The 13002-nt window shown below is 54.9% G+C and overlaps 1 long non-coding RNA gene across 1 annotated transcript; it reads left to right on the top strand.

Moving 5' to 3' along the window:
• The first annotated feature begins 1702 nt into the window (after positions 1 to 1702).
• LOC138720478 (uncharacterized) lies at positions 1703 to 2657 on the top strand. The gene is made up of 2 exons (XR_011337408.1): positions 1703 to 2133; positions 2345 to 2657. It is a non-coding gene; the product is annotated as an uncharacterized lncRNA (long non-coding RNA).
• The last annotated feature ends 10345 nt before the right edge of the window (positions 2658 to 13002 follow it).

The following is a 13002-nucleotide window of genomic DNA, read 5'->3' as shown; positions in this document are numbered from 1 at the left end:
GCTCTGATTGGTCACTTCTCGATCCTGTTCTGCCTGTGCCGCCTTCGGATTAGTTTTAGCCCTTTTATGGTCATATTGCCCTGTGACAGCAATTGTCCCGGTTTGCCCTTATAGTCTCACTTTCCTTTTTAACGGTCAATCTATCCTTTTATGGCAATTGGACAAGTTTGCCCTTGTATGATCAATTCGCCCTTTTATTTTCAATTTGCCCTTTTATTGCAATTTGCCCTTTTATGATTTATTTGTCCTTTTAGGGCAATTTGCCCTGTTTGTCTTATATGGTAAATTTGCCATTTCAAGAGCAATTTTCCCAGTTTGCCTTATATGCTCAACTTGCCCTTATACTGTTAATTTCACCTTTTATGCCAATTGGCCCAGTTTTCCCTTATATGGTCAATTTGCTCTTTTATGGCAATTGAAGTAGTTTGCCCTTACACGGTCAATGACAGGGACCCTGTGCGCCCGCCCAATCCCCCCGGCTGCAGTACCGCCCCGCGGCCACGGCGCGGCAGCACTGAGTCCCCCCGTTCTCCCCGAGCGCAGGGATCCCGCCCCCGGCCGCGCTGCCGCCGCTGATTGGCCGCCGCGCTCCGAGCGGCTCAGCCAACGGGGGGAGGAAGCCGGGGGGAGGCGCGGCCTTTGAAAGCCGACGGGGCGGGGAGGGGGGGAGGATCTTTAGCCCCTCGCTGTGTTTTGCGGAATCAAACTCTATAACTCAGGGTGGGCGAGGGGGGTTGGGGCACGAGTGTCGCTCCGTGTTGTGTTGTTCTGTGTTTCCATGTCGTTCCGTGTCGCTCCTTATCGTCTTATATGGCGAATTTACCCTTTTATGGTGAATTTGCCCTTTTATGGTCAAGTTACCTTTTTATGGATATTGGCCTTTATACGGTCAATTTTTCCTTTATGGTCAATTTGCCCTTTTATGGTCAATTTTCCCTTCCATTAGCGGTTGCCTCACTCAAGATGGCGGCGGTCCCATCCGTCTTCTTCCCAGTGTCCTCACTCAAGATGGCGTCGTGACCTCTCATTACCCTCACTCAAGATGGCGGCGACACCGACACGCCATGCCCTCACTCAGGATGGCGGCGAGAACACCCCCTTCCGCACCCGTGCCCTCACTAAATATGGCGGCGACACCAACACGCCATGCCCTCAGTCATGATGGCGGGGAAACCCCGTGCCCTCACTAAAGATGGCGGAGAGATTTTTTTTTTTTCCTTGCCCTCACTCAAGATGGCGGCAAAGACGACACGCCTTTACCTCATTCAAGATGGCGGCGGTAACCGTGCCCTACCTCATGAGGGCGGCGACACCGGAACGTCGTAGCCTCACTAAAGATAGAGATGGGCCTGCCAGTCTCCCTCCCCCGTGCCCTCAAGATTGCGGAGAATACAACACGCCGTGCCCTCACTGAAGATGGTGGCGAGCCCACCCGTCTCTCCCCTCGTGCCCTCACTCAAGATGGCGGCGACACCAATACGCCATACCCACACTCAAGATGGCGGCGTGCCCGCGCATTCTCACTCCCCTTGCCCTCACTCAAGACGGCGGCAGTTGCCTCGTGCCCTCACTCAAGATCGCAGCGACACCGAGACGTCACGTCCTCACTCAGGATGGCAGCGAGGACACCCTCCCGCCCCCTCCCGCGCCCTCACTAAAGATGGGAGCAATACAGACACGCCGGGCCCTCATTCAAGAAGGCGGCAACACAGACACCCATGCCCTCACGCAAGATGGCGGCGAGAACGCCCCGTGCCCTCACTAAAGATGGCGGCGGCAACCGTCCCCTCCCTCAAGAAGGCGGTGACACCGGAACATCGTGGCCTCACTAAAGATAGAGGTGGGTCTGCCAGTCTCCCTCCCCCGTACCCTCAAGATTGCGGAGAATACAACACACCATGCCCTCACTGAAGATTGTGGCGAGCCCACCCTTCTCTCTCCCCCTGCCCTCACTCAAGATGGCGGCGATGCCAATACGCCATACCCTCACTCAAGATGGCGGCGAACCCGCGCATTCTCACTCCCCCGTGCCCTCACTCAAGATGGCGGCGACACCGACACGCCCTGCCCTCACTCAAGACGGCGGCGGGCCCGCCCCGAGTCTCTCACCGTCTCTTCACTCAGGAGTTTTCGGTAATTTGCCCAGTTTACCCTTTTAAGGCGTTTTCCCGGTTTGCCTTATATGGTCGATTTGCCCTTCGAGGGTCAGTTCGCCCTTCTGTTGTTTTGGGGAATCACCCTCTCTCACTCTGTTAAGGGTTAGGAAGCAGGTGTGTGTGATGTGCGGGCATATGAGACAGGGGAAAAGCTCGAAAAACTTAGAGGGCTTCGCTCACTGAAATAGGCACTGTCTGCCAGCAAAGGCCTCCAAGACCCTGGATGGTGATAAGGGAGGAGCTCAGTCACTGATAAGGGGAAGCCGAGTGCCTCCTGCTCTGCGGACTCGGAGCTCGACCTGGACGAGAAGGCGCCTGCGCACAGACTGGGCTCACGGACGATTCACGAGGAAGATGGAGGCGACTTCAGCCCTGAGCCCCACACCACGACACTGCGCCTGCGCAAGTATCTGCTTGTCAGACCATACGGTGTGTGAGTTAGGAGGATTAGCCCCTCGCACCCGCCGGCGAATAAACACATACCTGCTTTATAACCCTTAACGGAGTTATAGAGTTTGATTCATTATCCATTCCCTCCTGTTATACAATTGTTTCGGTTACTCCCTGTGTGAAATTCCATGTGAGGATGTACTGCAGAAGCCAGAACCAAACCGAGGGCGTTGTCCAAGCAACACACAGCAACTCCAGCTGAGAGAGACACGACGTGGACAGGGCTGGCAGTGCCCTCTGCGCTAACTCGCATAAACCTCACTGCATCCCAATGTGAAAACCAGCTCACCCTGCACAGTGGCTCCATTAAGTACCTTTACGGAGCAGAGACTGCCAATTGTATTTAACTGTGCCAAGCCACGTGATGGTTTTGGAACAACTTCTAGAAACAGCAGAGACCGAGTTAGGGCTGAGCTCTATTTATAGTAAAATTGTAGCAGTTTTGTTCGGCATTACAGTCTGAAATAAAATACATAAAATATGAAAAAAAAAACCAGCTTGGCTAGGAAGAGGCAAGCTAACAGTTTTCTTGGGCATTTCATCAAAAAGTTCTAGGCAAACATAATTTTCAACTGCTTACGACACAAACCCCAAATTAAACAAACCACCTCTGGGAAAAACAGTAACAGCTATCGCTAAAACTACACTGGAAATCTTATTTAGGCTGAGCCTAAATCCTTAGGGCCCCAATAGATTAAAAAAAAAAAAGCTAAAAAAAATAATCCCTACTTCTACTAATAAAACAAGAACAAAGAAAGACGACATTGACTGCAAACGTTTGTGGTAACATTTCTCTGAAGCTGCCACATTGCAAACCAATTTTACTCTAAGACTAAAAGGCAAACCCACAAGCAAAAGCATTACCTGAAACTCACAGAAGAAACAATGACTGTAGGCTCAAATGCAGCATGAAGAAAACCACACCACTGTTCAAAACCCAGCAAAGAAAGGAAGAAAGGCAGGCTTCTGTAGCCCCTTCCTTCACTGAATGCTCCAGCTGCAGGGGAGAGCCAGCTCTAAATCAAGAGGCCTTTTAAGGGGCAAACTCCTCACCTGTACCTAATTGCTGACCACAGGTGTGGCACAGACTTAACCAACCCAACTAGGACCTTCAGAGGTTTTGAATAAGACCCACCCTTTTAACAGCATAACTATAGCATCCCACTTAGGATGGGTAATAAGAAATTACTCCTAAGTATAAAATGTTGGTGGTTTACTGAAAGTTCAATGTATGACAGCCAGGCTTGATAGAAATGACATAAAATTATAGATGTTATTAAGCCACCAAACGTCAATTATCATTGTTAAAAAACTGTACAGATTAAAAGATTCCTTCCATGTTCTAGCTGCTGAGATACAGTGCGTGGAAGCGTATTGGTTACAGTTACACACAATATGCTTTACATAAGCACAGTCCCATCTACCATTTAGATAGAACTGAACTTCTATTAAACTTCTTCAATCTGTCTCATGCAGTAGCAAATTCAGGGACACTCCCATTTCTCAGCAGCGGGACAAGCAGCAAACTCTAAAGGGCGTGTTCCACTGTTTCTTGTCGATCCTCTTCTTGCCATTTTCCCAGCAGTCTTCCCGTCACATTCAGCCACGTCTTACGCGTAATCACGAGGCTAAAACTCAAGTCCAATAAAGCTGTCATAGAGAAACTAAAAAAGAGAGCAGACATAAGAGGAAAGGCTGTGTCTCCCCGCACTCCCCCCGGCCCCATGCGGCACCCTGGGCAGGGACAGGAGGGTTTCGGGGGGACAGGAGGGACACAGGGCGCTGTCCCTCTCCCAGTCCCAGCCTGCATCCCATTGGCCGCAGCCAGCGGGAGGGCAGCGCGCTGCCGTGTCTGTGGTGCGTGTGAGCATGTACGAGGCATAAACATAACAAGCACGTGGCATGTGTGGCGTGTGTGACATGTTGCTTGTGTGTGCAAGGCGTGTGCGTGTCATGTGGATGGGGTGGTTGTGGCATGAGCCTGGCATGTGCACAGCGTGTGCATGGGCGCAGTGGCGTACGCAAGGCTTGTGCATGGCGTATGCATAGGGGGAGCATAGCGTGAGCCTAGAATGTGTATGGCGTGTGCATGGGGCACTCACCTTTGCCTCGAAGCAGAGCCCTGCCTTCAGGTCTCACAGCCCTTTCTTCTCCTTCACGAAGCCAGGATCGGGAATCGGGTTTCAGTCACCTCCCATGACAGAACCCTCCAGCCGTGTGCAAGTTCTCCCCAGAGAAGCGGCTCTAGTCCCCTTGCCGGCCCCCAACAGAAGGATGCTCACGACGTCTGTTCTCATCCCTTTCAGCAGTGGAAACTCCTTTGTTCACCAGGCATCAGCGTTTCTCCCCACTTTGAATCTAGCTGGCCGCTTGCCTCGCTCTGGTTTTCTCGGCCTTGCAGCCCATCCTCGGCCCGCTCTAGAGGGGAAGAGAAAGCGGAGAGCGGCTTTCACACGGCTCCGAGGAGACACACCACCCGCAGGACACTCTTCACGTAAGTGCGTCACCCATCTCCCATGTGTCCCCTCCCTGCACGAAGGGTGTCTTTGGCACAACAATCCACAGGCAGCAGCAGAGGTTACTGCAGTCGGTGAATCCACAAACTTCCCTTTCTATGGGACCTGGGAGCATACGGAGCCTTCTGCGTTCGCTTGAAGGATGAGATCTGCCCAATTCGGGCAGAGACAGGCAACAGAAGCCACTTCAGCTGCAGACACCCTCATGCTAAGGAGGCTCCCGGTGCTGCCGGCTCTCGTGTGGCGAGGACGCCCAACACCGCGTCACCTTTCCACCCCTAGAGCTGGGCCCTCTGGCTTAGCAAGCAGATCGGCGGTCTCAGCACACGGCCTCCGCACTGGAAAAATTCAGACCCACGGGACGACCCCACAACAGCTTCCAGCTGCAGATCCCGACAGCGAAGCTACCCGCTTAGTTACACCACCATCCGTCTCCACGCCAAGTGAACATGAATGTTCCACCCTTGCGGGGCCCTGAGGTGCCTCTGCAGGCTCGTCAGGGATCCAACCGCCTTCTGAACAGCGTCGGACGGCCTGCACGCATTCTGCTCGGCCATCGCCTTCCCCGGGGCTTTCACCCAACAGCCGTGACGCAACATCAACTCGTGCGTAAGCGCACACGTACACACGTGCAAAGGAACGCGAAAGGGCAACAACACGAGGCCTCGCTCGGCAACGATGCCATGAAGATGGTCCCACAGCCCTTTCGTTTAGCCAGCGGAGAGCAGATAAAGTTCATCCTCCTCCTCCCCCCGTGCCGTGCCAGCTCACTCACCGTTACTCCTCACGACGAGATGGAAGGTGGAAGAATATCGGGCTTTGAAAAAGCAGGGAAGTTCTGCGAGACTTTTGCCAGGTTTTCTGCAGTAAGGACATTCTCCAGACTGGCTTTTTGGGCTGTGAGGTAAGAGAGACGTGCACGATACGTTAAGGAATTTTTAACGCCACCTCGGAATACCATCACGATGCTAACAGAGTCATTTGTCCAGTTACAGGCGACAATCAGAGCATAAGTAAGAAAACAGAAAAAGCCCCCCACCCCCACGCACGATGAACAACGATGTGGTCAACGACAGGACCACGCCACTGGCACAGAAGCCGGGCCGATACACCGAGCCCTCATCCACAGAGAAACAAACGGAGGAGCCAGAAGCTGCTTCCAGAACCAGGAGTCAGCATCACAAACGTCACCCTCGCTCAGAGCTGCAAAGCGGACGTTTCTCCTCTCACCTGAATGGCAACCGCTTCCCTTTCACCCATGGGCGCCCTCCTCTTCTTCTGCCGCGAGTGTATGAGAGAGATGGAAAGGCTCCACAGCGCTCTGCAAAGATGAGGGACCTCTAAGAGGTGCGTCTGCATTTCCCCAAGGTACTTGAGGTACCTTAACTCTACAGTTACCGTTAAAAACGCAACAACTCCCCTTCCGTACCACTGTTACGGGACATAGTTTCACACAAACACTAAAAAGAAGTCTAAAAAGATGCTAAGCCTCAAAATAGATGAGAAGGCTGAACAGGTATTCTGTGTAACTGGAAACAGAGAAACGTCTGAACCAAGAGGATCTGCAGCAAGCGTTACGGATGTTGCACCATTATAAACCCTGTGACACGGAAGGGTTTTAAATGCAAAGAAGCCTGGTTGTAGAAGAGAATCAAAGAAGCGACCTCCCCCCTGGCACTCTCTACACTAACAACATAAAAGCGCTTTCCAAAGCTCCCCTTCTCCTCCTTTCCCTCTTCGTGTGTGTGCAGCATGCTTGCAGTGTGGCTGGCATGTCACCTTCATGGTATGTGCTAGCATGTCCATGGCATGTGTATGGTATGTACACAGCCCGTACATAACATACACATGGAGTGTGTGGCATGCGTGGCATGTTGGCTGCATGTGGAAGGCGTGTGCGTGACATGTGCTTGACTGTTGTGGCATGAGCCTGGAATGTGCATGGAAGCAGTGGCCTGTGTGTGGAGTGCGTGGCATGTACACAACACATGCATGGCATGCGTGGCATGTTGCCTGCGTGTGCAATATATGCGTGTGGTATGTGGTATGCTGCTTGTGTGTGCAAGGTGTGTGCCTGGCGTGTGCCTGGCTGGTGTGTGGCATGCCACTTGCATGTTCAAAGCATGTGCATGGGGTGGTTGTGGCGCTAGCCTGGCACGTGCATGGCGTGTGCATGGGGGCAGCACAATGTGCACGGGGGGTGAATTGCATGTGTGGGGCGTGGGCCTGGCATGTGTGTGCCATGTTCATGCTGTGTGGCGTGCACAGGGTCGGCTGGCGAAGCCCCTGCCACCCTAGCATTGTTGTCTCGATCCAGCGTTCACTAAACGCGATGCCGTCACATACTAACCCAAAGCGGAGAATGCTCCAGCTAGTGCCGTCAACTCGATCAACAGTGATTAAGAAAGAGTAATGAGTCCCGAGGAAGCCACATACCCAAATCCTGCTGGCTTGGAGGGCACCAGCACGTCGCTTCTTCCTCTCTCCCTGAGGAGGCGTCGGGATCCCACAGGAGCTCTCTCATCATCAATACTTCTGTCAGATTGTCTCTGCTGACAAAGCAAAAAGAATCACAGAATCATAGAATCCACAGGTTGGAAAGGACCCACTGGATCATTGAGTCCAACCATTCCCATCAACCACTAAACGATGCCCCTCAGCACCTCATCCACCCGTCCTTTAAACACCTGCAGGGAAGGTGACTCAACCCCCGCCCTGGGCAGCCTCTGCCAGGGACCAATGACCCTTCCCGTGTAATATTTTATCCTGATGTTCAGCCTGAACTTCCCCTGGTGGAGCTTGAGGCCATTCCCTCTCATCCTGTCTCCTGTCACTTGGGAGAAGAGCCCAGCTCCCTCCTCTCCACAATCTCCCTTCAGGTAGTTGTAGAGAGCAATAAGGTCTCCCCTCAGCCTCCTCTTCTCCAGGCTAAACAACCTCAGCTTAGTGTCATCCACAAACTTGCTCAGGGTGCACTCAACCCCTTCATCCAGGTCATTGATAAAGACATTGAACAGGGCTGGACCCAGCACTGAGCCCTGGGGAACCCCACTTGTCTCTGGCCTCCAGCTGGAGTTAACTCCATTTCCCACCACTCTCTGAGCCCGGCCATCCAACCAGTTTTCAACCTAGGAGAGTGTGCGACCGTGCAGCCCAGAGGCTGACAGTTTTTGAAGCAGAATGCTGCGAGAGACTGTGTCAAAGGCTTTACTGAAGTCCAAGAAGGCAACATCCACAGCCTTTCCCTCATCCAGCAGCCGAGTCACTTTGTCATAGAAGGCTAACAGGTTTGTTTGACAAGACCTGCCTTTTGTGAACCCATGTTGACTGGGCCTGATCACCTGGCTCTGTTGCATGTGCTTCACGATAGCACTCAAGATCACCTGCTCCATGACTTTTCCCAGCACTGAGGTCAGACTGACAGGCCTGGAGTTCCCTGGATCCTCCCTGCAACCCTTCCTGTAGATGGGCACAACATCAGCCTCCAGTCCAGTGGAACTGCCCCAGTCAGCCAGGACTGTTGGAAGATGATGGAAAGGGGTTTGGCCAGCACATCCACGGCTCCTTTAATACTCTTGGGTGGATCCCATCTGGCCCCATAGACCTGTGGTGTCTAGCTGGGCAAGCAAGGCTCTGACCACCTCCTCTTGGATCATGGGAGCCTCATTCTGCTCCTTTAATTCCTGGGTTTGTACACAGAGGGAACAACCTTCCTTACTATTAAAGATGGAGGCAAAGAAGGCACTAAGTACCTCAGCCTTGCCCTCGTCCCCTGTCACGGTTGTCCGTTCTGCACCCAATAGGAACTGAACACTCTCCCTAGTCCTCCTTTTATTGTCATTGTATTTATAGAAAGATTTTCTGTTATCTTTCACAGACTTAGCCAATTTGATTTCTAGTTGGGCCACAGCCCCCCTCATTTTCCCTCTGCATGATCTCACTTCCTCCCTGTAGTTCACCCAAGATGCCTGTCCCTTCTTCCAAAGCTCATAGACCCTCCTCTTCTTTTTGATGTCTCTCAAGATCTCCCTAGTCAACCAAGCTGTTTTTCTCCCCTGCCGGCTCCTTTTCCGGAGCATGGCGATGGCTTGCTGCTGAGCTGCTAGGATTTCCTTTTTGAAGAGCTCCCAGCCCTCGTGGGCTCCCCTGCCCTTAAGGACTGTCTCCCACGGGACTTTGCCAACCAGCCTTCTGAACAGTCCAAAGTCTGCCCTCTGGAAGTTTAATCTGACTGTTGTGCTAATCTCCCTCTTCACCTCACCTAGAACTGAAAACCCCATCATCTCGTGATCGCTTTGTCCCAGGCGTCCTCCTACCACATCCCCCACAGGCCTTCTCTGTTCATGAACAGCGGGTCCACGAGGGCACCTTCCCTTGTCAGTTCACTCACCAGCCGTGTGAGGAAGTTGTCTCCCACGCACTCCAGGAACCTCCTAGACTGCTTCCTCTCCCTGTATTGTACTTCCAGCAGATACCTGGAAGGTTGAAGTCTCCCACGAGGACCAGAGGGAGCAATCTTGAGACTATCCCCAGTTGTTTATAGAAGAGCTCATCAGCTGCTTCTTCTCAGATGGCTGGTCTGTAACAGACTCCATCACAACATCAGCCTTCTTGTGGGCTCCCCTGATTTCAACCCACGGGCACTCAGTCCCCTCCTCCCCATAATCCTGTATCAAAGCAAAAGGAACGAGCTGTTAGGGAAAAAGACTCCAAGTAACCGTGCATGAAATGAACCCCCCCTGCCCCTGCAGCTCTCGCCACCGCGCACGACACCCCAAGACAACGCCCCCCCCCGCTCTCTCTAGACCGACAACACAAAAGCGCTTTCCAAACCTCCCTTTCCGCTCCTTCCCCTCCTCCCCACCTCCTTCTCTCCCCCCTTCTCCTCCCATTGTGCCCCATCCTCCCCCCCTGCTCTCCCCCTCTCTCCCCTCCTTCCCTTCCCCCGCTCCCTCCTCCCCCTCCCGAGCGGGGATCTCCCCCGCGGGGCCGCACGCCGAGCGCAGACGCAGCCCCGAAGGCCCCGACCGCCCCTGAGCCCGAGCCGGCCCCGGGAGGGCCGCGGCTCACGGACAGCGAGCCCGGAGCGGCGCCGCCGGCCACAGAGCGCTCCCCCGCGCCTCTCCGGGCGCCTCTGACTCACCCGACCCGGCCCCGTTCGAGCCGCTCCCGAGCGGTGCCGCTGCGGCCGCGGGCCCCGTGCGGAGCTCGAACCACCCGCCCGCGCTCCGCCTCGGCCCGCCTCCCGGGCGCTCTCCCGGCGCTGATTGGCCGCCGCTCGCTGAGTGACGCGCGGCGCAGCCAATGGGAGCGCTCTGTGCGGGGCCCTGCCCGGGGGCAGCCGAGCGCCGCCGCACCGAGCCGAGCGCTGCAGAAACACGTGGAGCCGGGGCACGCGAGGCTGTCAGGGCACACAGGGGACGCGGGCACCCCGGGCAGGGACAGGGGCACGCGGGGCTCGGGGAGGACGGGGTGGGGGCACGGGGGCCCTGGGGGCGCTGTACCTCTCCCAGCCCGCACCCCCTTGGCCGCAGCCGGCGGCGGGCGGGAGGGCAGCGAAGAGCAGAGCCGAGCCGTCCCGAACGGCGCCGCGCGGAGCCGACAGCAGCCGAGCGGATCCGAGGCGCTCTGCGAACCGCCCCGCTCCCCGCCCGGCTCGCCCGCCCCTGGGGGCCGTCCCGTTCCCCCGCCCCGGGCTGCAGTACCGCTCCGCGGCCACGGCGCGGCAGCACTTGGCACACCCCATTCATTTCAAAGGGCATCGAAGGGCTGTGAGTTCCGCGCTCTGATTGGTTCTTTCTGGATTCCACTTTGCTTGTGCCGTGTTCTGATTGGCTGAGCGTTCCAAACTCTGACTGGTCGATTCTCGATGCCACTTTGCTAGCGCTGTCTTCTGACTGGCTGTGCTTTCCACGCTCTGACTGGTCACTTCTTAATCCCAATTCGCCAGCGGTATCTTCTGATTGGCTGCATGAACCGCGCTGTGATTGGTCGTTTCTTGATCCCACCTTGCCTGTGCCGTGTTCTGATTGGCTGTAGATTCCGCGCTCTGAATGGTCGCTTCTCGATCCTGCTCTGTCTGTGCCGCGTTCGGATTGGTTTTAGCCCTTTTATGGTCATATTGCCCTGTGACAGCAATTGTCCCGGTTTGCCCTTATAGTCTCAATTTCCTTTTTAACGGTCAATCTATCCTTTTATGGCAACTGGACAAGTTTGCCCTTGTATGATCAATTCTCCCTTTTATTTTCAATTTGCCCTTTTATTGCAATTTGCCCTTTTATGATTTATTTGTCCTTTTATGGCAATTTGCCCTGTTTGTCTTATATGGTAAATTTGCCATTTCAAGAGCAATTTTCCCAGTTTGCCTTATATGCTCAACTTGCCCTTATACTATTAATGTCACCTTTTATGCCAATTGGCCCAGTTTTCCCTTATATGGTCAATTTGCTCTTTTACGGCAATTAAAGTAGTTTGCCCTTACGCGGTCAATGACAGGGACCCTGTGCGCCCGCCCAATCCCCCGGGCTGCAGTACCGCTTCGCGGCCACGGCGCGGAAGCACTGAGTCCCCCGTTCTCCCCGAGCGCAGGGATCCCGCCCCCGGCCGCGCTGCCGCCGCTGATTGGCCGCCGCGCTCCGAGTGACGAGCGGCTCAGCCAACGGGGGGAGGAAGCCGGGGGGAGGCGCGGCCTTTGAAGGCCGACGGGGCGGGGAGGGGGGGAGGATCTTTAACCCCTCGCTGTGTTTTGCGGAATCAAACTCTATAACTCAGGGTTCCGGGGGGGGTTGGGGCACGAGTGTCGTTCCGCGTTGTGTTGTTCCATGTTTCCATGTAGCTCTGTGTCGCTCCTTATCGCCTTATATGGCGAATTTGCCCTTTTATAGTCAAGTTGCCTTTTTATGGATATTGGCCCCGTTTGCCTTTATACAGTCAATTCTCATTTTATGGTAAATTTGCCCTTTTATGGTCAATTTTCCCTTCTATGGTCACTTTGCCCTGTTATGTTCAATGGGCGGTTACCTCACTCAAGATGGCGGCGGGCCCATCCGCCTTCCTCCCAGTGTCCTCACTCAAGATGGCGTCGTGACTTCCCATTTCCCTCCTCGTGCCCTCACTAAATATGGCGGCGACACCGACATGCCATGCCCTCACTCAGGATAGCGGCGAGACCCTCGTGCCCTCACTAAAGATGGCGACGAAACCGACACGCCGTTACCTCACTGAAGATTGCGGCGGGCCCGCCCGTCTCCATCCCCGCGCCCTCACTCAATATGGCGGCGAAACCGACACGGCGTGTCCTCACTCAAGAAGGTAGCGACACCGACACGCCATGCCTTAAGTCAAGATGGCGGCGAGACCCCCCATGCCCTCACAAAAGGTGGCGGCCAGATTTCTTTTTTCCTTTGCCCTTACTAAAGATGGCATCGAAACCGACACGCCTTCCCTCATTCAAGATGGCGGCGGGAACCGTGCCCTCCCTCAAGAGGGCGGCGGCACCGGAACGCCGTGGCCTCACTAAAGATAGCGGTGGGTGTGTCAGTCTCCCTCCCCCGTGCCCTCAAGATTGCGGAGAATACAACACGCCGTGCCCTCACTGAAGATAATGGCGAGCCACCCCGTCTCTCTCCCCGTGCCCTCACTCAAGATGGCGGCGACACCAATACGCCATACCCACACACAAGATGGCGGCCAGGCCGCACATTCTCACTCCCCCGTGCCCTCACGCAAGATGGCGGCAGTCCCCTCCTGCCCTCACTCAAGATGGCGGCGACACCGACACGCCCGGCCCTCACTCAAGACGGCGGCGGGCCCGCCCCGAGTCTCTCACCGTCTCTTCACTCAGGAGTTTCCGGTAATTTGCCCAGTTCGCCCTTTTAAGG

Source organism: Phaenicophaeus curvirostris, chromosome 4, assembly GCF_032191515.1.
Source record: "Phaenicophaeus curvirostris isolate KB17595 chromosome 4, BPBGC_Pcur_1.0, whole genome shotgun sequence".
Classification (NCBI taxonomy): Eukaryota; Metazoa; Chordata; class Aves; order Cuculiformes; family Cuculidae; genus Phaenicophaeus; species Phaenicophaeus curvirostris.
The sequence above is the reverse complement of the archived record's forward strand: the minus strand, read 5'-3'. Positions and strand labels throughout refer to the sequence as shown.